An 18,418-nucleotide genomic window follows, 5' to 3' on the forward strand; every position below is an offset into this window, starting at 1 on the left:
CGATTAGGAGACTAGTAAAACTTTAATTTAGGTCCCCAAATGTTTTAATTAATGGATTTTATGATTTTATTTCAAGTACAAACGATAATTAGTTTTATATATTTGATAAAATAATAAATATAATATTTGTATTAGAAGTAGAACTAAGATGAACTACATTTCTCATTACCATATTTACAAACAAAAAAAAATGTGCGTGTGAAGCCTGCTTTAATACATGAATTAGTGTACATGATATTAACACTTGTGTTTAAGTATTTGATATATTTATTTCGTTAGATAGTAGAACTATTTTTTTCTAAAAATTTCTTATATTAAAGAAAAGTTGATCAATTAAGAAGGGAGTCCATTACTCAAATGGTCACTCAATTATCCCAAATTATCTTCTAAAGTCACGTTACTTTTGTTTGTAACAACAAAGTCACTAAACTATGCCTATTACACTCAGAAAGCCACTCAACTAGATTTATTAAATTTTGGATTGCCAAATACCTATTTTACCCTCTAAATTATAAATATTTATTTTCTTTTTATTTTTTTTAAAACTTTTTAATATTATAATTTTCCCTTTTTAATTTATATTATGGACTTACCTATAGAATAAATAAATGTTATTTATAAATTTTAAAAAGTATTTAAGCATATATAATGTTGGACTAACAAAATAATGAGCATAGTAAAAAAAATTAATTAGAATAATTTGTTAGTAATAGTAATTTTAGTATTAACAAACAAAAATTCAAAATTTATTTACACAATTCAGAATGAAAGAAAATAAATGTTGTAAAATATATATATTCTATGCACGTAATATAAAAATAATTATTTAAATAAAGGTATTTTTATAATATACATTATATATTCTTGAAAATTAAACTCAATTATATTATTATGTTTTTCTACCAACTTTCCCACGGCACAAAGTTATATCACCGGAAAGCAGGGGACTATCTGTATAGGGTAAAATATGCTATGTTAAGTCGTGCATGGAATATATAAAATATAATTGAACATTATTTTCAAGAATATATAATGTATATTATAAAAATACTTTTATTTAAATAATTATTTTTATATTAGGTGCATGGAATATATATTTTATAACCTTTATTTTCTTTCATTCTGAGTTGTGTAACTAGATTTTTGATTTTTTTTGTTAATACTGAAATTATTATTATGAATAACTTATTCTAATTAATTCTTTTACTATGCTCATTATTTTGTTATTCCAGCATTATAGATGCTTAAATACTTTTTATTTTTTAATTTATAAATAATATTTTTTTATTCTATAGGTAAATTCATAATATAAATTAAAAAGTTAAAAAAAAATAAAAGCAGATAAATATTTATAATTTAGAGGGTAAAATAGGTATTTGACAATCTAAAATTTGGAAAATCTAGTTGAGTGATTTTCTGAGTGCAATAGGCATAGTTCAGTGACTTTGTTGTTACAAACGAAAGTAAAGTGACTTTAGAAGATAATTTGAGATAGTCGAGTGACTATTTGAGTAATTGACTCATTAAGAAGGCATCCCTTATCAGTATAGAATGAATCTCTTTTTGTAAAACTTTTATTCTTGTTAGTTGCAATAAGTTATTTTCTACTTAGATTTTGTTGTTACTTCTGTCAATCGATCGTATATTACAATCAATTATAAAAGGCTCATATTAAACAAATTGTAGTCCATCGTAACAATTAAAGAAGACATTCTTAAAAGAGAACTACAATAATGAGTCATTAATGTTAACAATTTGGCAGAAGTTAGATTAGAAGCACAGTGCAACCAACAATTGAAGAAGCAGAAGGCTTCGAATCAAAGAAAGATTAGAAGTGGGAATTGCCACTCTACACTTCAGCCACTCTCGGACAGTTGCACAGGCATTATAAGATATAGAATAAAGGCACATTTGACGCTCTGATGTGTAACAGACGAAGCCTTTAAGAGAGAACATGATATGATTATTGAGATAATGTGATGAAAGAGAGAAGCAATGCTTAGACTTCCACTAAAATCAGAGAAGACACAATAAGAGTAACTAAATGGGTGGGAAAGTTGAAATAGTGGAGATAGGAAAAGTTGCAACGGTTTGGACGTTCTACTAAATAAAGTAAATGAAAAGATAAAGAAATATCAATATTTTGAGGAAAAAGATAATTTAACTTCCTGATTATAGAACGTGCCACATCACCGGAATACAAGTGGACAGAAATGAAAATACAGTGCAATACTCTGAAGGAGACTCTGCTGGCTGCGGGCGTCTCGATAAATGCAACTCACCTAAGTCTCCGTATCAATCATGCCGCTATGCCACTAAGCCACTAGCCACACATAAACCTGTGCAACAAAAATCCACAGCAAATGTAGCATGAGTACGAAAACAACGTGTACCCACTGAGTATCCCGTCTAATCTCAAAGAAGTATAGACGAGAGGTCGACTTCGACACTTACTAGTGGTTCAATAATAATATATTATTAATGCGAGTAATCAGGGATTTATTAAGAACGACAGTAGTTTCAAATAAGCCACGAACAAGAAAAAGTTCCTTTTTGTATTAAAAATCTCCAGATTCATAATCTATTAATTTTCAATTACCTCAAGTCGGGGAGAGCAAATATCAATATCAATAAATCTCAAGGCAAGCAATACAAGCATGCGCAAATCATGCCGGAGACGTACGACCCGATCCAACAATATTTAAACTGTGCACTGCCAGAGGGTCGAATGACACGAACCATAGATGCATCTATTTAATCTACCGAGGTGTTCGGCCCGTTCGGAAATTAAACACACAGACAGTCAACCAAGGAGTCAACATGGAACAGTTATCCAAAGAAAGCCAATTCTCTTTTAACAATTTAAGAAAATGAAGTTTAATTTTTTTAGAAATTCACTTACGAATTCGACGTGATTTAAGCAATTCAAACTATCAATAAGATTACAAATATTCCAATTACAGCATGTTTTTGGGTCCTAGACTACCCGAACTCAAACATAATAGTAGCTACGTACGGACTCTCGTCACCTCGTGCGTACGTAGGCCCCACAAATAGGAGCACATAACCAATTATTTTATCTATGGGGATAATTCCCTCTTACAAGGTTAGAAAGGAGACTCACCTCACTCCGGAGTCCAATAACCGGCTTCCAAGCCCCTTCCGACAACTCAAACTGATGCCCCAACGCTCCAAAACTAGCCAAATAACGGGAAACCAATGAAAATACACCCTAATACTCATAACAATTCAATTTATATAAAATTTCAACTCCGCTCGAAAAGTTGACAAAATCGCCCTCGGGCCCAAGCCCGGATTCCAAAATTTTTCGAAGATAAAGTTTACCCACAACCTCACGAACTCAAATATATAATAGGCTCTCAATTTCATGTCCAAAATCGTGGTCAAAATCCAAGTATACAAATTTCCTAGGTTTTCTTCAAAATCCCAAAATTTTTACTAATTTACATGATTTTCCATGTTAAGGTCTAGATATAGTCCAAGTAATTAACTTGCAATAGGTGGGAATCACTTGCCTTGACATGGATGATGAAAATGGAGCTCCAAAATCGCTTTTAGGTCGGCTCACATGGAGGAAATGAGATGAAATAAGCCAAACCCATTTCTTTACACTTATACACTGTCCAGACGACTCTTCTTCACGTTCGCGAGACCCCTATCGTGTTCGCGAAGAAGAAAATTCCCAAAAACCATTTTCCAAACTCTTCTCAGACAACCTCTAGTATAATAGCCATAACTTTTTGTACAAAACTCCAATGACAAACGGTTTAATATTTTGAAAACTAGAACCAAGATCTACAACTTTCATGTTTTGGTAATCTCCCAATTCCTTATAGATTTTGAGATATAAGCTGCCAAAGTCAGCCCTGTGCAACACAAATTTTTTCTTCATCTTCCTAGACAGCCTGTAGTGTACCAGCCATAACTTTTGGTACACAAATCTAAATGCTAAATGGTTTACCCTTCTGAAAACTAGACACAAAGGGCTACAACTTTCTTTTTTGGAGTATCTCCAAATTCCTTATAGATTGTGAGATATAAGCCTCCAAATTCAGCTTCTTCGTGAACGCGAGGATATCTTCACGAACGCCAAGAACAGAGTTCCTGAACCCAAATCCTTATTCGTGAACGCGAGAGGATCCTCGCGAACACAAAGAACAACACCATACACCAGCAACAGCTATTGCAAAACAACACGAAATGATCCGAAACCATCCCGAAACACACCCGAGGCCCTCGGGGCCCCGTCCAATCACACAAACTAGTCCCATAACATAACATGGACCTGCTCGAGGCCTCAAGTCACATCAAACAACATCTAAATCATGAATCGCACCCCAATTCAAGTTTAATGAACTTTAGAACTTCAAACTTCTACATTCGATGTCAAAACCTATCAAATCACATCCGATTGATCTCAAATTTTGCACGCAAGTCACATTCGACATTACGGACCTACTCTAACTTCCGGAATTGGATTCCAACCCCGATATCAAAAAGTCCACTTCCAGTCAAACTCCTCAAAAACTTTCAAATTTCTATCTTTTGCGAAATGACTCCAAAATGACTCACGGACCTCCGAATTCACTTCTGATCGCGCTCCCAACACCAGAATCACCATACGAAGCTATTCCTAGACTCGGAATCCCAAACAGACATTGATAACATTAAAATGCACTTCAACCCAAACTTATGAAATTCTTCCAAAAATGCTAACTTCCACAATTGGTGCCGAAACGTTCCCGGGTCTTCCAAAACCCGATCCGGACATGCGCCCAAGTCTGAAATCATCATACGAACCTATTGGAACCTTCGAATCCCGATTTCGAGGTCGTTTACTCAAAAATTCAATCTTAGTCAATTCTTTCAACTTAAAGCTTCCGAAATGAGAATTCTCTTTCCAAATCAACTCCAAACTTCCCGAAATTCAATTCCGACCATGTGTACAAGTCATAATACCTGAAGTGAAGCTGTTCATGGCCTCAAATTGATAAACGACATGCTAGAGCTCAAAATGGGCAGTCGGGTCGTTACACTGCATTCTCCCCCACTTAAGATAATTTGTCCCTGAATGGCTTTTCTTGGATGTAACTCAGGTCTAAAGTTGAACACTTAAGCCTTCTTTTACTTACAAATTCTTAGGCTCAAAATTTGACTAACTCTCCACATTTCTAAAAATTTCGGCAGAGTTTATCTTTGTTTCTAGGACTATCCAAAAGTTTTAACCAGTTAGCAAGCCACAAGAATCTTCTATATATAATAAAAGGAGAGACAAAAATACATTATTAAGGCAGGTGACATAACCATAAAAAGCCAAGTGGCATTATTAAGACAAAATAAACTAACTTTTTAACTAAAAATACCTTCTTAAATTTTAAATTAGTTGGTTACTCTATTTGAATTAATAAATTGTCACGATTCGGATTTCTCACTATTGGGGTCGTGATGGCGCTTAACTCTTGAATGCTAGGCAAGCCAACATATAGGAATCCAATATATTAATTATTAACTCAAACAATAATGAAAATAATAGCTACAACTAAACAGATATAAAGTGCGGAAGTTTTATAACAAATCCAAAACTCTAAAACAAGTCTACCCCAATGATCTGGTGTCACAATTTCACGAACATCTAAGAATTTCTATAAATACTGGTTTAAAGGAAATAGAAATGTTCTCGAAATGAAAAGAGATAGGAAAATCTAGGATGGAGGGAAGGGCTCCAGGGTCTGCGAACGCCGGCAGATCTGCTTTGGGTCTCCTATAGACTGAAGGCAGCAACCCAAACTCTACTCACGAGGTCCAGCACCGAAATCTGCACAGAAAGTGCAGAGTGTAGTATCAGTACAACCGATCCCATGTACTGGTAAGTGCCGAGCCTAATCTCGGCGAAGTAGTGACGAGGCTAGGACACGTCAAACATCATAATCTCATGTAGTTAATCAATATACTAACAGGATAACAGTGATAAAAGTTAAGCAGAAATGAACGGGAAGGGGCAAAATGTTATGGGGGTACCAACATAAAGAATCACAGCAGGAAAGGAATTTAAACATCTAAAACACTTTGAACCGATAATAACAATAAACACAGCAAACAGAAATTTGCACGGCATCACCCTTCGTCCTTTTATCACTCTTCCTCATCATATGAATAATATAAATGTGCACGACATCACCCTTCGTGCTTTATCACTCTCCTCACCATATGAATAATATAAATGTGCACGGTATCACCTTTCGTGCTTTATAACTCTTCCTCACCATAACAACAACAGAAACAATAACACCTCGGCAAGGGCATAACAATCAAACAACTTTGTTTCATCATTTAATTTCACAATAGAAATCTCAACTTGAGCCAATACTCACCCAATAGCCAAACCATGAACAACATAGTAAAACTTGTTAACATGTACAATAACAAGTTTAAGAAGGAATAATACGTATAAAGAAACACAACGGTCACAAGTATAAGACTCACTCGCATGCTATGACCCTACAACAACGTATAGATACTCATCATCACACCTATACGTCGTACTTAACAACTAAACAAGTACCAAATAAGGCAACAACACCTAATCCTTCAAGCTAAGGTTAGCCACAACACTTACCTTGATTCCACGGCAAAAATCAAGCCTCAAATACCGCTTTTCCTCTAGATTTCACCTACAATCCACTCGTATCAAGCCACAATTAACTCAATATCAACAATTATTGCTAAGGGAATCAACTACAATGCATAAATTTAGATTTTCCAAACTTTTTCCCAAAAAGTCAAAATCCGACCCCGGACCCGCTTGGTCAAAACTCGAGGTTCGGACCAAAACTCATTCACCCACGAGCCCAAATGTGTAATAAGTTTCGAAATTCTGACCCCAAATAGAGGTCTAAATCCCAATTATACAAAAAAGCCCTAATTCTATCCAAATATCACGACCACTGGAGGGCCATGACTAGCACCCGGCCACACTTGTCGAGCACCAACGTATATTTTATCTAACCTTCTTTATTATCTTTTAGGGCCGACGAGATCAATATAAATGGTACACATGGATCATGGACAACCAACAATGAAAGATGATGGCATGAATATACATAACATATGATGACTAGATAATCAAGAAACTATATAGAAGGTACGAGTTACCACACTACCATGAAAGACTATACAACAAAAATCAGCGGACAAGACATACCAAACTATACATGAGTCGACACCTGTCTATGAGCCTCTAAAAGAACACAAGTGTTGTAACATTGCCGGAACAGGGCCCCGACATACCCATAATGTCTAAAACAAAAATGCATACCAAGACCACGGCAAGTCCGGAGAAGGGATATCGCCAATAACCGCTAAACTGGGCAGCCTACGGTGGTGGGAAGCTGCGTCTACCCGTCTATCAGGACCTGCAGCACGACATGCAGCGTAAAAAGGACATCAGTACAAATAAAGTACTGAGTATGTAAGGCAGGAAAGCATAAGTACGAACAGTAATGTAAACAGGGATATAGAATATATTACCTGTAACATCTAGGTACCTCTAAGGGCTACTGACATGAAATGTATGATACATACATATATATACATAAACCTTTAAAACATACGCCTCTGTGGGCATCATCATCATCATATCGTACTCGGCCGTAATAGGCTCGATAAAAATGTACCCGGCCATCATAAGGCTCGGTAGAATCGTACCCGACTACATGGAGCTCGGTATAACCAAACTGATCAGTGGTTGCACAATAGGTGCCGTACCCAGCCGTCTATAGCGCGGCTCGGTAGAGTAAAATAGATACATATATATAATGCATGCTGGACTCAATGGAATAATATTTAGAACCTTTCGGAGTAACGTAAGGTCGGTATACTTTGTACACGTTATTAGGACTAACTCTTCATCATAAATCTTATAAGAATCAGGAAGTACCAACAATATTTATAATATAAGAATAAGAGAAGCAACATCAACATCAATCTCTTCATAAGAAGGGGAACAATGTAAGTACTGCTAGCTTCTAAGAGTAGAGTATCTTTGGAAGCTCGTTCATTACATCATGTACAATCGGAGTAGTGCAAAAGAAGGAAAGGGATAGCCTCACATAACTTTTATATACTACCCAACCTCAAGCTATGCAAATGTCACGACTCTTTAGTCTACAATAGGAGAAATGACACTGTCGTTAACGTTTAAGCGTCATAACTAGTATGTACCGACCACAACTTATTTTACGATGAAACGGACAACACCTCATCTATTTATATGAATTCCCACAAGTGAAAACAATCACTAAACATCCCAAACAACATCAATATTAATCATATTGAGCCTCCCAAAATAGTCCACCAACCGACAACATTACAACCAAGCCTTTCGATATATATTTCACAAGTTCTAGCTTCAATGACTTAGCCGCAACTTGGATAATCTTAAATACATGTAGAGTAAGAGGTTCCTTACATTTATATAGAAATAAAAACTCCAATTTGACGTTAATTTTCCATGAAATATCCCTTCAATGCTGCCACAACAACAAGGAAGCGAAACTAGCAATCAATTAGGGTTTTTCGGTACTAGAATCACTTTAGAAGGTTGAAATCACTAGGGTTGATATTAAAAACTTGAGGGAGTATTTACAGAACATAAACCCCTTAAAAAGACCTCCCACACGAGTTGGAACAACACAAAAATTAGCAACAACAAGAAGAACAAGAAACTTACTAGCGCCACGGGATTCCCGACACTTGATTTGTATTGTTTGCCCTTTGTTGGGTCTTGAATCTTGATAGAACCTTAAGAGGGTGTTTCTAGGGTTCTAAGGTCTGAATATACTTAAAATGAATGACTTAAAACGGGTTCTAGGCATATTATATATATTCATATCTCTTAAGCCGACTATGTGGAGCCCATAGAGAGGTGTTTGGCGCAGTCTTGCAAAAATGCGAATATCTCTCTACTCCGATATCGTATCAATGAACAATTTAATGAGTTGGAAGATAGACTCATAGATCTTCAATTTGGTTGGTATATCACCCCATAATTCAAAGTAAATTAGGATAAAAGCTTAGTAATATTTGACCTAAAGTTTAAGTGAAATTATGAACATAAGTTGCAACAACTTTTGTCGACTTTTGTTTCATAACTCGTTTCACCTCAAGACTTATGATACGGATATTACATGATTCAAATACCTTAAACATGAACTCTTGAGTGTATTAAGCACCCATAGGCTTACCCGAAAATACGGCTGACAACATCCTTAATTCGTTTAACTTCTAATACTTGTTAACCACCATATACACCTTGTATCATTTAAGACCAATATGATTAACTTCTTATCATCTCAAAGATAATCTCTTCCTGTATTTATGTTGACTAACTTACGGCATAAACTAACGTACACGAATATGGGTTGTAACACCCTCCCCCATTAGGAACATTCGTCCTCGAATGTAAGGGTTTATGGGGAGTCCAAATCATCATGGATTCCAACGGAAATATCCGGTCAATTTTCCCCTATAAATGGTCACTAGACAAACTTGCAAGCAGTTAAGCCCACCGTATGGACTCACAAGGGTATATAAAGCATAATGGATATATACATTATCTGCATATCACCATTTTGTATTAAGGAAGAGTACTCTCAAGCTATTGCTTACCTCATAGAGCTGTTTCACCTTCTAATGCGTCCTGTGTTCCTCTGGCATCCTCGTTATCTTCCTTATGGAACAGGTAAGGGTATTTAGACTTCATCTCATCTTCTGCTTCCCATGTCATTTCTTCTATATTCTTGTTCCTCCACAATACTTTGGCGGAAGCTACATCTTTTGCTCTCAGCTTGCGGACTTGTCGATCTAATATAGCCACTGGAACTTCTTTATATAATAGATCCTCTGTAACTTATACATCTTTGATAGGGACGACTCGAGAAGGGTCTCCAATACATTTCCTCAACATAGATACATGGAATACTGGATGGACAAATTCCAATTCGGATGGCAATTCTAACTCTTAAGCAACCTGTCCAATTCATCGAAGAATTTTATATGGACCGATATACCGCGGACTCAGCTTACCCTTCTTCCCAAAATGCATAACACCCTTCATTGGCGAGATCCTTAGGAAAACCCAATCACCAACCTCAAACTCCAGATCACGATGGCGTACATCGGAATAAGACTTTTGCCTGCTTTGCGCCGTTCTCAGTCGTTCTTGTATCACTTTCACCTTCTCAATAGCTTGGTGAATTAAATCTGGCCCATATAATTTTGCTTCCCCAACTTCAAACCATCCAACTAGTGATCTACATCTTCTCACATACAGTGCTTCGTACGGAACCATTTTAATACTAGAATGGTAGCTATTATTGTGGGCAAATTCTATGAGTGGTAGATGGTCCTCCCAATTCCCCTTGAAATCTAGAACATATGCTCGTAGCATATCTTCAAGTGTCTGAATGGTACGTTCAGCCTGTCCGTCAGTCTGCGGATGGAATACAGTGCTGAGATTCACTTGTGTGCCTAAACCCTTTTGAAAAGACCTCCAAAAGTTAGCCGTAAATTGAGCTCCACGGTCTGATATAATAGATACCGGCACACCATGAAGCCTAACAATCTCCTTGATATACAACTTCGTATAATCTTCAGCTGTGTAAGTTGTCTTAACTGGCAGAAAATAGGCACATTTTGTAAGTCGATCAACTATCACCCAGATGGAGTCAAACTTATGATAAGAGCGAGGTAATCCAATAATGAAGTCCATATTAATCACCTCCTATTTCCAGGTCAGAGTCTCTATATTCTGAATCAATCTACCGGGTTTTTGATGCTCGATCTTTACTTGTTGACAATTAGGACACTGGGCTAAAAATTCTGCAATAGACTTCTTCATGTTATCCCATCAATACTGCTCCTTAATGTCATGATACATCTTTGTCTAGCCGGGATGGATGGAATATCGGGATTGATGAATCTCATTCATAATCTTCTCTCGCAACCCTGCCACATTAGGCACACATAATCAGCCTTGGTATCTCAGTGCTCTATCTCCTTCGATCTCAAAAGCCGTAATTTTACACTACTGAATGCTCTCTCTCAATCGTACTAAGATAGGATCTTCATATTGTCGTGATTTTACCTCGGCTACAAAAGATGATTCTGATGTATTATGTACAGTAACACCTCCGTCATCAGATTCTAACAATCTGATTCTCATATTGGCTAGCTGATGAAGCTCTTTAGTCAACCCATGTCTACCTGCCTTAATGTGTACTAAGCTTCCCATTGACTTACGACTGAGAGTGTCTGCCACAACATTAGCTTTACCAGGATGGTACAATATCTCGACATCATAATCTTTCAGTAATTGAATCCACCTACGCTGCCTCAAATTCAACTCCTTCTGCTTGAAGGTGTATTGTAAACTCTTGTGATCTGTGTATATATCAACATGGACGCCGTATAAGTAGTGCTGCCATATCTTCAAAGCATATATTGCTACAGCCAATTCCAAATCATGTGTTGGGTAATTCTTTTCATGCTTCTTCAATTTTCTTGATGCATAAGCAATCACTTTCCCATGTTGTATCAATACATACCCCAAACCTATACCTGAGGCATCACAATATACCACATAACCTTCTGTTCCTTCAAGGAGAGTGAGCATTGGCGCAAATGTCAATCGATTCTTTAGCTCTTGAATACTATGTTCACAAATGTTAGACCACTGGAACTTGGTAGCTTTCTGTGTTAACTTAGTCAATGGTGCTGATATAGAGGAAAACCCTTCTACAAACCGCCTATAATATCTTGCTAGCCCCAGAAAGTTGCGGACTTCTGATGGTGTTGTAGGTCTCGGCCAATTCTTTACTGCATCGATCTTCTGAGTGTCAACACTAATACCCTCGTCAGATATCACATGGCCAAGGAATGCTACTGATTTCAGCCAGAATTCACATTTGGAGATTAGCATATAACTTACGATCCTGAAGCATCTGTAATACTATCCGCAAGTGGCCTGCATGTTCCGCCTCCGAACGAGAATACACCAGAATGTCATCAATGAATACAATCACGAACACATCAAGATAGGGTCTAAAAACTGTATTCATGAGATCCATAAAAGTTGCTGGGGCATTTGTTAGCCTGAACGACATCACCAAGAACTCAAAGTGCCCATATCTTGTCTGGAAGGCCGTCTTTGGAATATCCTTCTCCTTAACCCCCACCTAATGATAACCTGAACTTAAGTCAATCTTGGAGAAATACTTGGCACCCTGGAGTTGGTAAAAAAGATCGTCAATCCTTGGAAGTGGATACTTGTTCTTTATAGTAAACTTATTCAACTATCGATAATCAATACACATCCTTAATGACCCGTCTTTCTTCTGTACGAACAAGACTGGCGCACCCCAAGGTGAAGTGCTAGGCCTAATGAAGCCCTTATCCAGCAAGTCCTTCAACTGCGCCTTCAACTCTTGCAACTCTATCGGGGCCATTCTATATGGAGGGATAGATATCGGTTAAATGTCAGGCAACACATCAATGCTAAACTCAATCTCCCTTTCAGGAGGAGGACTGGGAGTTCATCTGGGAAAACATCTGAAAATTCATTAACCGCGGGGATTGATTGTAGAGTAGGCGGCTTCGCCTCCGCATCCCTAACGCGAACGAGATGATAAATGTAACCTTTTGATATCATTTTCCTTACCTTAATATAGGAAATAAACCTACCTTTCGGTGTAGCAATGTTACCCTTCCATTCAATGATGGGTTCACCAGGAAACTGAAACCTTCGTACGACAGTCAACATTTGCATAGCATGAGGCCAACCACTCCATTCCCATTATCACATCAAAATCAACCATTTCTAACTCAAATAAATTTTTCGAGGTTTGACGACTACAAATCATCGCAGTGCAACCTCTATATACCCTTCTCGCAATCATAGAATCTCATATCGGAGTAGATACCGCAAGGGGTTTACTTATCAATTCAGGTTCAACGCCAAACTTATTAGCCACAAAGGTTGTAAAATATGATAATGTAGATCCCGAATCAATTAGCGCATATACATCATAAGAAAACACAGACAATATACTTGTAACAACATCTGGAGATGACTCAAGATCCTATCGACCTACTAGAGCATAGGTTCGATTTTGAGCACCACTCGAACTCGGCACTGCACCTCTACCTCTACCACGACATGTCGACTGCTGAAAACCCCGTGCTGGAGGTCGAACTGATAAGGAAAAACCAGACACAAATCTAGTTGGCTGAGCCATACCATCACCTACTCTGTTAGGATAGTCTCGCATCATATGTCCAGGTTGTCCGCAAGAATAGCACGCATCAGAACCTCGACGGCAAAGTCCAAAGTGGGCCTTGTCGCACTGATCACAACATGGTGTTGGGGGTCTCGTCTGACTAGTATCCTTATGATGTTGCGAGCCTGATGACCACGAACTCTGACCTGGACCAGAATAGGTAAATCGATCATATCGAGGCCTCTGAAACTGTGGAGGAGCACTAGCTACAGGTGGCGCTGAACTCCTCGAAGACTGGTCCTGACACTGCCTCTAAAGTCATCAGAATACCCTGCAAATCTTGCTCTCTTATGCTAGCCCCTATCTTGTTCCCTATTTGCCCTTTGCTGGCGCTTATGATCCTCTAGGGTCTGGGCATAAGCTTGAATACGGGAAATATCCATGCCCTCCACCAAGGAGGCTGTCGTGCACTCATTTATCAGATATGGTCCCAACCCGTTCACGAACAGATGCACCCTATCGCTCATCTCTGCCACCATATGGGGAGCATACCTTGATAAAGAATCAAACTGCATACTATACTCTCGCACACTCATATTACCTTGTCTAAGGTTCAAGAACTTATCAGCTCTATCTTGTTGTATCTCAATTGGCAAGTAGTGACGAAGAAAGGCCTCAGAAAATTCCTTCCACATAGCTGGAGGAGTGTTCGGACCCCTGGATCTCTCCCAACAATCATACCAGAAAATCGCTAAATCTCATAACCGATAAGAAGCCAACTCTACTACCTCTATATCACTAGCATGCATAACCCGCAGTGTACGATGAACCTGATCAATAAAAGTCTATGGGTCCTCCTTGGGGTATGATCCGGTAAACACTGGAGGGTCTAGATTAATAAAATCACGAACTCTCGTACTAACCAGTTTATCAACAACACCGGTATTCTGCCTCTAAGCCTAAGCAGCTACCAAGCTAGTTAACAACTGCACTACACTCTGCATATCCTGGTCTGTAGTGCCAAATGTCTGAACTGGAGGTGTTGGGTGCCTCCTAATATCCTCTGGAAGAGACGGAGTAGATGAGGTATGAGACGACATCTCACTCTAAGCCTCACTTTGGCCTGCTCTGGCTTGGGGCACCTGACTGGTACCCTCTCCCGCAGTCGTATCAAGCCGTCTACTAATCGCTGGCTTCCTAGTCGAAGGCATCGCTGAAAGACAACAAAGTGAATATTAGAGACGAACACTAATGACTCAACTCTATGCACGATCTAGATTCAGGAAGAAGGTAATAAAACCCTAGATGTCATATAGCCTCTTGATTATAAATGTGGGGCGCTACACATCCATAATCAACACTTTACTAGATACGACTCATAGACAACCCCTAGGACAGACTTGCTCTGATACCAAGTTTGTCACGACCCAAACTAGAGGACCATGACTAGCACCCAGCCATACTTACCGAGCACCAACGTATATTTTATCTAACCTTCTTTATTATCTTTTAGGGTCGACGAGATCAATATAAATGGTAGACATGGATCATGGACAACCAATAATGAAAGATGATGGCATGAACATATATAACATGGGATGAACAGACAATCAAGAAACTATATATAAGGTACGAGCTACCACGCACCATGAAAGACTATACAACAAAAATCAACCGACAAGGCATACAAAACTATACATGAGTCGACACCTGTCTATGAGCCTCTAAAGGAACATAAGTGCTGCAACATTATCAGAACAGGGCCCCGACATACCCATAATGTCTATAACAAAAATGCATACCAAGACCACGGCAAGTCCGGAGAAGGGATCTCGCCAATAACCGCTGAACTAGGAAGCCTATTGTGGTAGGGGAGCTGCATCTACCTGTCTATTAAGACCTGCAGTGTCCACAAATAAAAAGGACATCAGTATGAATAAAGTACTGAGTATGTAAGGCAGGAAAGCATAAGTACGAACAGTAATGTAAACAGGGATAGAGAATATACAACCTATAACATCTTGGTACCTCTAAGGGCTACTAACATGAAATGCATGATACATACATATATATATATATATATATATATATATATATATATATATACATAAACTTTTAAAACATACATCTTTGGGCATCATCATTATCATATCGTACTCGGCCGTAATAGGCTCGGTAAAAATGTACCCGGCCATCATAAGGCTCGGTAGAATCGTACCCGACTACGTGGAGCTCGGTAAAACCAAACTGATCAGTGGTTGCACAATAGGTGCCATACCCGGCCGTCTATAGCGCGGCTCGGTAGAGTAAAATAGATACATATATATAATGCATGCTGGACTCAATGGAATAATATTTAGAACCTTTCGGAGTGACGTAAGGTCGGTATACTTTGTACACGTTATTAGGAATAACTCTTCATCAAAAATCTTATAAGAATCAGGAAGTACCAACAACATTGATAACATAAGAATAAGAGAAGAAACATCAACATCAATCACTTCATAAGAAGGGAAACAATGTAAGTACTGCTAGCTTCTAAGAGTAGAGTATCTTTGGAAGCTCGTTCATTACATCATGTACAATCGGAGTCGTGAAAAAGAAGGAAAGGGATAGCCTCACATAACTTGTATATACTTCCCAAACTCAAGCTATGCAAATGTCATGACTCCTTAGTCTACAATAGGAGAAATGACACTATCGTCAATGTTTAAGCATCATAACTATTATGTACCGACCACAACCTATTTTACGATGAAACGGACAGCACCTCCCCTATTTATATGACTTCCCGCAAGTAAAAACAATCACCAAACATCCCAAACAACATCAATATTAATCATATTGAGCCTCCCTAAATAGTCCACCAACCAACAACATCACAACCAAGCCTTTCGATATATATTTCACAAGTTCTAGCTTCAATGACTTAGCCGCAACTTGGATAATCTTAAATACATGTAGAATAAGAGGTTCCTTACCTTTAGAAAGAATGAACAACTCCAATTTGACGTTAATTGTCTACGAAATATTCCTCCAATGCTGCCACAACAACAAGGAAGCGAAACTAGCAATCAATTAGGGTTTTTCAGTACTAGAATCACTTTAGAAGACTTGAAATCACCTAGGGTTGATATTAAAAACTTGAGGGAGTATTTACAGAACATAAACCCCTTAAAACAACCTCCCACACGAGTTGGAACAACACAAAAATGAGCAACAACAAGAAGAACAAGAAACTTACTAGCTCCACGGGATTCCCGACACTTGATTTGTGTTGTTTGCCCTTTGTTTGGGTCTTGAATCTTGAGAGAACCTTGAGAGGGTGTTTCTAGGGTTATAAGGTCTGAATATACTTAGAATTAATGACTTAAAACGGGTTCTAGGCATATTATATATATCCATATCTCTTAAACTGACTATGTGGGGCCATAGAGAGGTGCTTGGCGCAGTCTCGCAAAAACACAAATATCTCTCTACTCCGATATCGAGGTACTTGGCGCAGTCTTGCGAAAATGTGAATATCTCTCTACTCCGATATCGTATCGACGAACGGTTAAACGAGTTGGAAACTAGAGTCATAGATCTTAAATTTTTGTTGGTAGATAACCCCATAATTCAAAGTAAATTAGGAGAAAAACTTAGTAATATTTGACCTAAAGTTTAAGTAAAATTATGAACGTAAGTTGCGACAACTTTTGTCGACTTTTGTATCATAACTCGTTTGACCTCAACTCTTATGATACAGATACTATATGACTCAAATACCTTAAAACATGACCTCTTGAGTGTATTAAGCACCTCTAGGCTTACCCGAAAATACGGCTGACAACATCTATGATTCATTTAACTTCTAATACTTGTTAACCACCCTTATACACCTTTGTATTATTTAAGACCAATAGGATTAACTTCTTATCATCTCAAAGATAATATCTTCTTGGATTTACGTTGACTAACTTATGGTATAAACTAACGTACGTAAATATGAATTGTAACACCAAATCCCCAATTTCTACCATGAAAACCCTAGATTTTAGGATGAAAATTGATGAAATGCAATGGGTAATTGAAAGAAAGTGGTGAATCATATACCAACACTTTGGGGAAGAACTTGTCTCTTGAAAATCGCCTCTAAGCTTCCTTGGTTTTGAAAATATGAAAGAATGGCCAATTCCCATTTTTGATTCTGTTTTTAAAACACTGGACAGGCCTTCTTCGCGTTCGTGAAACATTGCAGCTAGAAGGGCCTTCGCGTTCGTGAAGAGTTGTTCGTGTTCGCGATGGTCTTTCCCTATGACCATCGCATTCGCGGGCCTTGGACCGCATTTGCGAAGAACAACTCAGAGATTCCTAGCCCACCTCCTTTTTACTCTACGCGTTCACAAGATACTGGTCGCATTCGTGAAAAGCAGCTCCCCAGTGCTTCGCGTTCGCGACCATGGCTTCGCGTTCGCGAAGAACAATTCCCTCCCCAACCCAAGTTGCACTTCGCGTTTGTGAGAGTTGCTTTGCAAATGCGAAGCACAAGGTACCAGAATACCAAAAGCAGCAATACAACAGAATTCCTAAGTGTAAATCACCCCGTAGCCTATCCAAAACTCACCTGAGCCCTCGGGGTTCCAAACCAGACATGCATACAAGTCTAAAAATATCATACAGACTTGCTCGTGCGATTAAATCGCCAAAATAACACCTAGAACTACGAATTTAGCATCAAAATCAATGAAAATCTCAAGAACTCCTAAACTTTCTATTTTCACAACCAAGGGTCCGAGTCACGTCATATAAACTCCATTTCTCACCAAATTTCACAGACATGACTTAAATACCATGTTAAACCTGTACCGGGCTCCGAAACCAACATACGTGCCCGATACCTTCAATTTCTAAAAGCATTATTTCTCCAGTTAAACAATTTTCTTCAAAAATTCATTTCTCGGGCTAGGGACCTCGGATTTCAATTCCGGGAATACGCTCAAGTCCCATATTTTACTACGGACCCTTCGGGACCGTTAAATCACGGGTCCGGGTCTGTTTACCCAAAATATTCACCAAAGTCAACTTAATTCAATTTTAAAGGCAAAATTTAGCATTTTCACATAAAGGCTTTCTAGAAGCAC

The sequence above is a fragment of the Nicotiana tabacum genome, chromosome 5, assembly GCF_000715075.1.
Source record: "Nicotiana tabacum cultivar K326 chromosome 5, ASM71507v2, whole genome shotgun sequence".
NCBI classification, from domain to species: domain Eukaryota; kingdom Viridiplantae; phylum Streptophyta; class Magnoliopsida; order Solanales; family Solanaceae; genus Nicotiana; species Nicotiana tabacum.